General features: G+C 39.5%; 1 protein-coding gene across 13 annotated transcripts in view; it reads right to left on the reverse strand.

The window, feature by feature from the left end:
* LOC125453124 (protein unc-13 homolog B) overlaps positions 1 to 12,260 on the reverse strand; it is a 495,854-nt gene that overhangs the window by 188,532 nt on the left and 295,062 nt on the right. The gene's annotated exons all lie outside the window — the stretch shown is intronic.

A 12,260-nucleotide genomic window follows, 5' to 3' on the forward strand; every position in this document is an offset into this window, starting at 1 on the left:
ACTCCTAAGGTCCTACCATTATTGTGTAAGTCCTGTCCAGGTTTGTCTTACCAAAATGCAACACCTCACATTTATCTGAATTAAACTCCATCTGCCATTCCTGAGCTGCGTCCCAGTTGGTCAAGGTCCCAGTGTACTCTTAGATAACCTTCTTCACTGTTCACTATATTACCAATACTGTTATTGTTTGCAAACCTACTAACCGTACCTTCTATATTCTCATCTAAACCATTTATATAAATGAGGATAGCAGCAAACCCAGCACCAATTTTGTAGCACACTGCTGGTCACAGGCGTCCAGTCTGAACATTAACCCTCTACTACCATCCTCTTGTCTCAAACTGTTAAACTAATTTTGTACTCAACTGGCTGCCTCTCCCTGGATCCCATAGGATCTAACCTTTCTGACCAGTCTACCATGCAGAGCCTTGTCGAAGGTCTTACTAAAGTCCATGTAGATGAAGTTCACCATTCTGCCTTCATCCATTTTCTTGGTCACCCCTTCAAAAATCTCAGTCAAATTTGAGACATGATTATCCACACACAAAGCTATGCTGAGTGTCCCTAATTAGGTACTGCCTTTCAAAATGCATGTAGATCCTGTCTCTCAGAATCCCCTGTAACAATTTGCCCACCACTGATGTCAGGCTCACTGGTCTGTAGTTCACTGGCTGTGCCCGTGCAGCCTTTCTTATATAATGGCACAACATTGGCCACCATCCAGTCTTTTAGCACCTCATCCGTGGCTGTTGATGAAACAAATATCCCTGCAAATTCTTCCCTCCTCTCCATAATGTTCTGGGACACTTGATTAGGTTCCAGGGATTTATTTACCTTTCAGTTTTAAGACCTCCAGCACTTCTTCTTCTGTAACGTGGACTCTTTTCAAGGCATGACTATTTATTTCCAAAGGTCTGTAGCTACTATGCTTTTTCCATGATTAATGCTGATGAGAAATATTTGTTTAGGATCTCACCCATCTCCTGTGGCTCCACACCTACACGATCTTGTTGATCCATAAGGATGCCTCTTGGCCCCATAATTATTCTTTTGCTCTTAATATACTTTTGAATCTCTTTAGATTCTCCTTGACCTTATCTGAGAAAGTATTCTCATGTCCCCTTTCTGCCCTTCTAGGTGTGCTTATACACAACTTATTATCTTCAAGGAATTCACATGATTCCAGCCATTTATACCTGGCATATGCCTTTTTGTTTTTCTTAACCAGTGTCTCAATATTTCTCATCATCCAGTGTTCCCTACTCTGGCCAGCCTCACCCTTCATACCAACAGGCCCTGAACTCGTTATCTCGCTTTTGAAAGCTTCTGACTTGCAGACATCCTTTTACCTGTGAACAGCTTCCCCCCGATCAACTGTTGAATGGCTTTGGCTATTACCATCAAAATTTGCCTTGTCCCAATTTAGAACGAACTTCAGAAAAAGGGTAGACCTAGTCCACAACTATTTTAAAACTAGCAGAATTATGGTCACTGCTCTCAATGTTCTCCCCTACTAGTACCTCAATCACTTGCCCTAGCTTGTTTCCCCAAGAGGATATTGAGCTTTGCCCCTTCTCCAGTAGGGCCATTTACACATTGATTGACAAAATTTTCCTGAACACTCTTAAATTTATCCCCATCCAAGCACTGTGGCAGTCCTAGTCTATGATTGGAAAGGTAAAGCTCCCTACTAGTCTTAAAGCTAGCTGCAATCTCCCTACACATTTGTTCCTCAACTTCTTGTTGACTACTGGAAAGGCTCTAGTACAATCCCATCAAAATGATCACCACTTTCTTATTTCTCAGTTACAATCACATAGCTTCACTGAACGATCGCTCAGAAATATTCTCTATAAGTACTGCCATGATGTTTTTCTTAATCAACAGTACCATTCCCCCTTCCTCTCTTGCCTCCCCTTCTATCTTTCCTATCACCCCTCTACCTCAGAACATTGAGCTGCCAGTCTTGACCCTACCTCAGCCATGTTTCTGTAAAAGCTGTGATACGCCAGACCCATGTTCCCGTTCATGCCCTGACTTTGTCTGCCTTAATTGCGAGGCCTCTTGCATTGAAATAAATGCAACTTAATTTATCAATCTTCCCTTGTTCCCTGTCATTCTCTTGCCTGCCTGCTCTATTTAACCTCCCCACTAGTCTCAAACTTCTCCTTGTCCCACTACTGTTTAAGGTCCCACCCCACGACCAGAATAGTTTATACCATCTCGAGCAGCACTTGCAAATCTCCCTGCCAAGATATCGAGCCCTCCAGCTCAGGTTTTTTAAATGTCTTCATGGGATGAGGACATCTCTAGCCAGGCCAGCATTTACTGCCTATCCCTAATTGGCCAGCAAGCAGTTAAGAGTCAACCACATTGCTACGGGTCTGGGGCCACATGTCAGCCAGACTCGGTAAAGATGACAGATTTCCTTCCCTAAAGGATATTAGTGAACCCGATCTTTCTTTCTAATAATCAATTCATGGTTATCATTCAACACTTGATTCCAGATTTTTATCGAATTCAAATTTCACCACCGCCATGACAGGATTCAAACTTGGGTCCCCAGAACATTACCAGGCTCTTGGATTAACTAATACCACAAGGCCATCACAAGGCTATCCCGAAAAATCCAAATCCCTGCCCATTGCATCAGCTACTCAGCCAAGCATTCATTCTCACTTGCACATGGCACCTGGAGTAATCCTGAGATTGCCACCCTTGAGGTTGACTTTTTAACCTCCTGTCTAACTCTCTATATTCACTCTGCAGGATCTCATCCTTTTTTCTACCGTCACTACCTGCCTACTTCTCCTGAGAGTCACCCATCTACTTGACTGGACCTGTAGCATGGCCACCTCCCTGAAGCTACTATCTATCATGCTTACTGCCTCCTCTATGCTCCTCAATGTGTACAACTGCTGCTCAAACTGGACCATGTGGTCTGACAGCAACTGCAGCCAAACACACTTACTGAAGATACAATCACCAGGGACATTCAACTGCTCCCTGATCTCTCACACTGCCAGGAGAAGGGCATCAATTTACTTATTGTCAGCTCTGCCTCTTTAACTACTAGCATTTTTCAGTGGGGGATGGGGTGGTGAGAAACACAAAAAAGGTCTTACTTTGCCCTTACCTTTTTGCCGCTCACCCTCCCCAACAAAGCCTGGTATTCAATTGGGCTCACACTTAGGTCTACAAGCAGCAGGTGACCACAAAGCAGGCCCTCTTGAAAAGGCCACAAGAATGGCCAGAACAAGACAAAGTATTGCCTCCCTCTCTCACTTCCCTCAACATCCTCTCTTAGCCCAACTCCCAGCATTCTCTCTCTCTCTGTAGTTCACACACTTGTTCGGGATAGTCTATCTATATATTTATACCATTTTCAGTTCAGTGACTTATATGACGCCAATTTAACTCATGTTTTGACAAGGCTTTAACAGAGAGAAACGCGGTTTGTGCAAGCTCCGTTGGAAATTCAGAGCTTGACTGGCATTTCAAGTACAAATATATATGAATGAATTTGAGTTAAAATTGAACTGGCATATTACTGTTGTGCATTATGCTTCTAGTGGATTTTACAATGCATTCTTTTAATTATTCCTACTGCATCAATTCTTCAAACTGTTTAAATTTAAAAAATGAGTAAAGGCTTAGTATATGATGGGGTCATGTAGATATGCTGTATAAATGTCTTGTGCCCTCCATTACACTGGATTGGAGATGATTCATCCTTTTAACTAAAAGCTATTATGCCAGTTACTATCACTGTAAAACTGATGAAACATATGGGATTTTATACAAAATTGGGTGCAAATATTTAGTGGTCTTTGATCTCTGGAGTAAAGTTCTTAATAATTCGTCATCTTTATCCCTTCACGACATTTTAATTGATCATTTGCTTCAGATCTATCCCATTTAATAATGAATGCAGAAGGAAAGCCAGTGGCATAATGGTAATGTCTCTGGAATAGTAATCCAAAAGCAAATCCTACCATGGCATATGGCAAAATTTTAACTTCAATAAAAATTTCAGACAAAAATACTGGTCTAATGGCAATCTGTCACTTTTGATTGTCGGCAAACCATCTAATTCAGTAATGTCTTTTAGGGAAGGAAATCTGCTGCTCTTCTATGCTTTCTGATGATTAGGAATAGGTAACAAAAAGTGCTGGCTAAGCAACAACTTCAACATCCCATGAATGGTTAAAAACAATCCCTTCATCTGCCTTCTATCAGTAATGTCAGTTATCCACAAAAATGAACATGAACATGATTGGCTGAGTATAATGAATGAATATGTTTCTATTGTCTTACTTACACATTAAAATTACACAATATTTTCTGAACTGCACAGTTTGCATTTATATGAAATGACTTCAACTTGTTAGTAATCCATTTCAACCAATCCCAGCTTTGGTGTCTAGCACTAACTTCAAGCATGTATGTCATACACATGCACAGTGTCTCTCTTGACAGCATTCAGTGGGACAGTCTGCAATTCATAACTAATTATGCACCTTCAGCAAGGTTTGAATATTGTCCAGGATAGCGAGTGCTCATCCTGTGCACTTTTTAAACCCAAGTCGAATGCTGCATTAGAATGAGACGGAATACAATAATCCTTTCTTTGAGAAGCTTTACAATATCTATCCTTCAAACAACAAATCATGCCTCTGGAAATTGTCCTGCAGTAATTCTTAAGTTGGACTGTTAATGCACCCTCATAAGTGACAATCATAGAGGTGGAAGTTAAAATATTTTTCGTTACTGGTTTCAATTATATTTATATCGAAATCCCTAACTTGTACTCCTTTAATAGCTTACCTGAAAGTTTCAACTTGCAACTAAAAAAACTAATCTCATAATGAACACCAGCAGATAATGTTTGATGTTTATATGGACATTTTTAACATATACCTAGTTCTTGTCATTTTAGTAGATAAGCAACCACTGATTGGCATTACCTTCCATTGTTTTTAACGTTCACCGTTGCCTCTCCTCCAGGACATTTCTGAAACTATGCATCCTTTCAAGTTTTTATGAAAATCCCTGCATACTGACTGTCGTATACTTATTCTGTGTTCACGTATTTTTCGTTGTAGACCAATCCTTTCTCAGTTGTCATCATATCTGGTCTTTCACAAGATGCCAAGACAATTGATGTCCTGAAGAATTATTAGCCTTGCAAGTTAGCAAATTCTGTAGTAAGCATTTCAGTCCTCCACGTTGGTATTGGGCTTCATTGAACAACTGTTTTTTTTCATTTTAAAGAGTCCTTGAATATATCCATACAGTCACTTCTGTTTCTTTCCTCCAGGTGTTCCATCACTGTAGGATATTAAACTCCTATTATTTGCTGCTACATTCTAGTTGTTAAAGTCAAGTAACTTGAAATCCAGCAAATCTCACAACTGTGATGTTTTATTGTCTGATCCTGTAAAAGCTTCCTTCAGGGCAGATTTAATATCCAAAATCTTTGTCCTCAGCTTTTTCACATTAAATCTCAGATCTGAGGAATTAACTTTTCCTTTGTCATGATCCCCAATTGTTTCTATCAAAACTTGGCAAAGTCGCTCCATTTGTGATGATTTTTGTGCTGTAATTTCCAAACTTTTCATCATTAAAATCTCATACCAATCCATCTCCTCCACAACATGACAATGGTCTAATTTTGCTGAGGGTTGTCTCTCCCATAAGCTCTGTGCTTAATAAATTTATATCAGCATTACTTTGGGAAGTTTCAATGCTTCAGCAACATGGAATTCTAGTACCTAGTTGGGAGAGACAGACAATTTGTCCAAGGACTCAATTTTTTGATTCTCAGAGCTCATTCTAAAATGATGGTCCTCTCTGATCTATGTAAAAGCCTTTCAATTGCACAATTGTGGCATTTAGAAGGACAACATTGCTCCAAGGAAGCCAAATCTTCTTAAGACATTTTGTGATATTCCGTGCAGCCAAGAAAGCATCCCAGATCACACTGATGTACCTATTCTTAGCTTGATCTGAATTTATGATTCCTAGATGTAGCCTTATTTTGCAGTTAATCTGTACCTCAACTTTGAAACCAAAGACTGTTAAGCTTTTATACATTCGTTAAAAAATTAATGTATAAAATTAGATGAAAACCTTGAAAGCACCAATGGCAGTATCACAGAGTCATAGAGCCATACAGCATGGAAACAAGCCCTTCTTATCAACTTGTCCATGATGAGCAGACATCCTACATAAATCTAGTCCAATTTTCCAGCATTTAGCCCATATCTCTCTAACCCATTCCTATTCATATACCCATCTAGATTCCTTTTAAATGTTGTAATTTACCAAGCTCCACCACTTCCTCTAGCAGCTTATTCCATACACGCACCACTTGCTCCTTAGGTCCCTTTTAGATCTTTCCCCTGTCAGCAAGCAAATACCTAACCTATCTACATTGCAATGCTTTAGCTGCTATTTTATCACAAGAATGAACCCACAAAAGGTAATACACTTAAATGCCAGTATTCAAACACAGAATAAAGACATAGCACATGAATATAGGAAGTATCTACCAACCGATATTGCCAATAATAAATTTTAGGCTGAAGTTATTAATTCACTGCTAGCTCTATATTACTATGATTGTTTGATTGCAAGCATTTTCTGAAAAAGAAAGAAGCAACATTAAGGAAAAATGCTAAATATTTTCTCATTTTTGTCTTTGAGGACTTTTGGATTATAATCAATTCAGTCATATTTTCAGACATAACTAATCTGAAAAGTAATTAATTCACTAGCCATAGATAATTAACATAAAAATGAAACCAAGTTGTTTGTTCACATAAAAAAATTTGTGTACTAAACCAATACATTATGTCACCATCTTCTTTTAACGCAAGTAAACAAGAATTGCCTACACTCAAAACTTGCTAGGAGTTCATCTCAGCTCCCACACAAACTCTTGGAGAATCTTTCACTGTGTTGAAACTAGTCCATCAGGTGGGGTTGCAGTCAGCAACAATCTTGGCATTTGCAATATCTCTGAGCTCTGTGAATGCTGTCCAATACATTACATAACTTCCTTCCTCCCCAACACGAAGGCAGCTGGCTCATTTCTATCTCATTATCCATGATCAACTTGGGGTCCAAAGCAGTAGGGAATCAAAACAGAAGGTTGAGGACAGTATAAAGGTTAATAAGAGCAAGTTAAATAGTAAATACTGTTGGTAATCCCAGTACTAAACATGGCAGCCAAGGGCGCAGCAGGAAGCAAGAGAAGTCTGACTTAAATTGCACTTATTTCAATGCAAGAGGCCTAACAAGCAAGGCAAATGAACTCAAGGCATGTATGGGTATGCAGGACTGAGGTATTATAGCTATTACACATATAAAAAAGGGCTGAGGAAGGGACAAGACTGGCAGTTCAATGTTCTGGAATACAGATGCTATAGGAAGGATAGAAATGGAGGAAAGAGAGGAGGGATTGTTGCATTTTTGATAAGGGAGAACATCACAACCATACAGAGAGAAAGCATTCTCGAGAGCCCATTGACTTAGTCTGTATGGGAAGAACTAAGAAATAATCAGAGGGAGATTACTTTGATAGCACTGTACAATAGCCTCCCCCAGTAGTCAGCAGGAGATTGAGGACCAGATATGCAAGGAAATCAATGGCAGCTGCAAAAATAATAGGGTTGTAATAGTCGGAGTTTTTAAACTTTCCTAACATTAACTGAGGCTACCATTGTGTTAAGGGCTTGGATGGAGGCAAATTTGTTAAGTGTGTTCAGGAAGAATTTCTCATGTAGATGCGTAGATTAGTATGTAGACGCGTAGATTAGTATGTAGACGGCCCTATTAAAGAAAGGGCAAAATTTGACCTCCTTTTGGGAAATAAAGCAGGGAAAGTGATGGAAGTATTAGTGCAGGAGCACTTTGGGACCAGTGACCGTAATCCCACTAGTTTTAAAATAGCTGTGGAAAAGGACAGATTAGTCTACAAGTTAAAGTTTTAATATGGGGGAAGGCCAATTTTGATGGTCTAAGACAGGGAGTTTCAGAAGTTGATTGGTGAAGGCTGTTTGCAGGTAAAGGGGCATCTGGTAAGTGGGAGGCTTTCAAAAGTGAGTTAATGAGGGTTCAGGACCAGCAAATTCCTGTTAGAGTGAAGGGTATGGCTGGCAGGAGTAGGGAACCCTGGATCACTAAAATTATTGAGGCCCTGGTCTTGAAAAAGAAGGAGACAAATCACACATAGAGGAAACTGGAATCAAATTTATTCCTTGAGGAGTATAGAAGGTGTACACTTAAAAGAGAAATCCGTATGGCTCAAAGGGGATCCAAGATGGTTTTGGCAGATAAGGTAAAGGGACAATCCAAAGAGATTTTACAAGCACATGAATGGCAAAACAGTAACTGGGGAGAGAATAGGGCCTCTTAAAGGTCAACAAGGTCATCTATGTGTGGATGCACAAGAGGCGGGTGAAATCCTAAATGAATATTTCTCATCAGTATTCACCGTCAAGAAAGATATGGATGATAAGGAACTTGGGGAATAAATAGTGATGTCTTGAACAGTTCCCACACTACAGAAGACGTGGTGCTGGAAGTCTTAAAACACATTAAGGTAGATAAATCCCCAAAACCTGATCAACTGTATCCCGGGACTTGGTAGAAGGCTAAGGAAGAAACTGCGGAGACACTTGTACAATCTACAGCCACAGGTGAAATGCCTGAAGATCGGAGGGTGGCCAATGTTGTGCCTTAATTTAAGAAAGGCTGCTGGGAAATGCCATGTAACTATAGACCAGTGAGCCTAACATCTGTTCTGGGCAAGTTGTTAAAGGGAATTCTGAGAGACAGGATCTGCAGGCATTTGGAGAGGCAAGGACTCATTTGGGATAGTCAGCATGGCTTTGTGCATGGGAAATCGTGTCTCACAAATTGGATTGAGTTTTTTTGAAGGGGTGGCCAAGAAAGTAAATGAGGGCAGTATAGCAGACACTGTCTACATGGACTTTAACAAGGCCTATGAATAAGCTACAGCATGGTAGGTTGTTGAGTAAGGTTAAATCTCATGGGATCCAGGAAGAGCTAGACAATTGGATACAAAATAGGCTCAGTGTTTGAAGTCAGAGGGTGGCGACAGAAGGTTGTTTTTCAGACACAGGGATTGGTGCGGGGTCCACTGTTTGTAATTTATATAAATGATTCGGAAGAGAATTTTATCAGAGATAATGGGAACTGCAGATGCTGGAGAATCCAAGATAATAAACTGTGGAGCTGGTTGAACACAGCAGGCCGAGCAGCATCTTTGGAGCATAAAAGCTGACGTTTCCAGCCTAGACCCTTCATCAGGTCTAGACCCAAAACATCAGCTTTTGAGCTCCTAACATGCTGCTTGGCCTGCTGTGTTCATCCAGCTCCACACTTTATTATCTTGCAAGAGGATTTATCAGGTATGGTTAGTAAGTTTGCAGATGACATCAAGATTGGTGGTATAGAGGACAGCGAAGAAAGTTATCTGGGAATGCAGTGAGATCTTGATCAACTGGTCCATTGGGCTGAGAAATGGTAGATGAGTTTCATTTAGTTAAGTGCAAGGTGTTGCATTTTGGTAAGGCAAACCAGGGAGGACTTATATAGTCAATGGTAGGGTCCTGGGGGTATTATAAAGGAAGAGATCTAGGCGTTATAGATTCATAGCTCCTTGAATGTCAAATCACAGGTAGATAGGGTGAAGACAGCTTTTGGCATGATTGTTTTCATCAGTCAGAGCACTGAGTATATAAGTTGCTACATCTTCTAACAGTTGTACAAGACATTGGTGAGGCCATACTTCGAGCACTGGGTGCAGTTCTGGTTGCCCTATCACAAAAGAGATATTATTTAACTAGGAAGAGTTCGCAGGGCATCGGTTTAAGGTGAAAGGTGAGAGATACAAAAGGGTCCTCATTTGAGAAACATTTGGACAAGTACATGAACGGGATAAGTATAGAGGGATATGGACTAAATGCAGGAAAAAAGAGCCAAAGTTCTGAAAACTGGATGGCACGGGCACATTGGTCTGAAGGGGCTGTTTCCATGCTGTAACCTCTTTGACTCTAGCTTGATAATGCCTGATTGTGAGCTGGTGATAATTTTTCTCATAAGATTTGCTTCCTGCCCAAAGAATTACACTTTTCACTGAAGCACTGATTGTGCTGGGCAAGTGCTAGCAGAAATACAAAGGGCCAGTACCAGTTCTCAGGATTGACCTGCTTCAGGAATAGGAATGAGTATGTAGAAATTTGTAAAATAGAATTTTGAACACCAAACCACAATTTCTAACCTCTACCAAAGTCAATTTGATAGTGTTGCTTAAAGTGTTATTATGACACAGACAGAAAGAGAGAAACTAAAATGCCTATTTTCTCTGTTACAATTATAGGATATTACATCGGCTGAAATTTTGGATACAGAAACAGAACTACAAAATAGAAATACAAATACAGCCATATTGGATGAAAAAGAAAGTGTTGATAAAGAACTGCTCCAAACTTACATTTTGAAGCATCATATTAAATGTGCAGTTTTTCATTTTGTTTACATACATTATTTACAGTTTAGGAAAAGAAAAATTCTAAAACATTCACAGCAAGTGCTTCCTAAGCAGCACTATGAACTTCTGACTTTGGCCTTTTGTGCACACTCTCCTCCTTTCAGCACACTACTGGTGGTCATACATTCAGCAGTCTCAAACTCATGCTTAGAAAGACATTCCTTAAACTTACCTGTCTTCAACCATTTCAATATCACCATTTACTACATATCCTGGTTTTGACAGGCATTATTTTTATTTGATTGTAGCACTATGAAGCAACTTTGAACATTTTCTATATTAGGGGTGGTTGATAAATTCTAACTTACATTTGCCTACTTCCACTATTAACTGAACAAGAAACTAACACAAAAGTTAGTATATTTATTAAATTAGATCATTATACATTGGGAAATACTGTGAACTATGCTTGCCTGTCTTGTGTTTCCATATTTCCTCCGTCTATTTCTGGTGTGTTGAGGTTGGCTGGCTCGCCAAACTGGTTTGTTGTTCCACAGACGTTTCGTTACCGTGCTTGGTAAGATCCCCAGTGCAGCCTCTGATGAAGCATCGGTGTGTTTTGCCCCTGGTTTTTTAACTCTGGGGTCTGTTGCGATGGATTGCCTCACTTCCGGGTTTCCTCTGCAGTGGAATGTTTATGGGGTCATGTTCAGTGTGTTTATTAACTCGACCCCATATACATTCCACTACAAAGGAAACCTGGAAGTGAGGCAATCCATCACAATGGACCCCAGATTTTAAAAACCAGGCAGGGAAACACACCAACACTTCATCAGAGGCTGCACTAAGGATATTACCAAGCATGGTAACGAAACATCTCTGGAACAACAAACCAGCTCGGTGAGCCAACAACCTCAACACCCACAACCAGAGCTACAGATCGACTCCAAAACCTTATTTTTGGTGTGACAAGATAACACTGAGAATTCAGCAAATGGCACTTACTGTTCTCACTCTTGGTACTGTATGTGTGCGTACAAAAAGAAATAACATATAGTGAAGACATTTTTAGTCTGTGATACTTTATAAATTAAGGAACAAAACTGGCAGGGCTTCTTCGAGTACACACTGCTGTGACATTGCTTAACAGCATTATGTCACTTCAGCAGAAATATAAGGAATACAATCTCAGTCTTATCATTTGGCTCATTTGAGCACAAATAATTGATGACAGATGTAAACTTATGACATGCACTGAGATATTGAGAACTATAAGCATTTCTTCATCAAATATATCAAAAACAATTCTGACTTTCACTTGCTACTCAAGTAGATAGAATCTTGATAGTCACAACTGCTGTTTCAGATTTGATTAATGGCATACATTTCAAAAGATCAATTATGCCCAATTATGACCTCCATAAGCTTATCTGACATCACAAATAGAAAATGTAAAACGTCACTGAAAATATCTGTTTTTCCTGAAATGTCCTGTCACACTGGGTTATTTTCCACTTCAGTTATCTCCAAATCTTGCAGTGGTCTTTTACTTCTATGACAGACCAATGACAATACATGAGCTTTTAACTATCCTTATTATTTTTAGATTTAAAACTCAAAATGAAAACAATACTCCAGAACAAATCATACCAAACTATATCTAAAAAACAAATTCTTAAGTTTTTCCAATTTTTAAATGAGTTAGATCATGCCAATGTGACTTTTAAAATTTAGGTTT

Source organism: Stegostoma tigrinum, chromosome 1 (genome assembly GCF_030684315.1).
Source record: "Stegostoma tigrinum isolate sSteTig4 chromosome 1, sSteTig4.hap1, whole genome shotgun sequence".
Lineage (NCBI taxonomy): Eukaryota > Metazoa > Chordata > Chondrichthyes > Orectolobiformes > Stegostomatidae > Stegostoma > Stegostoma tigrinum.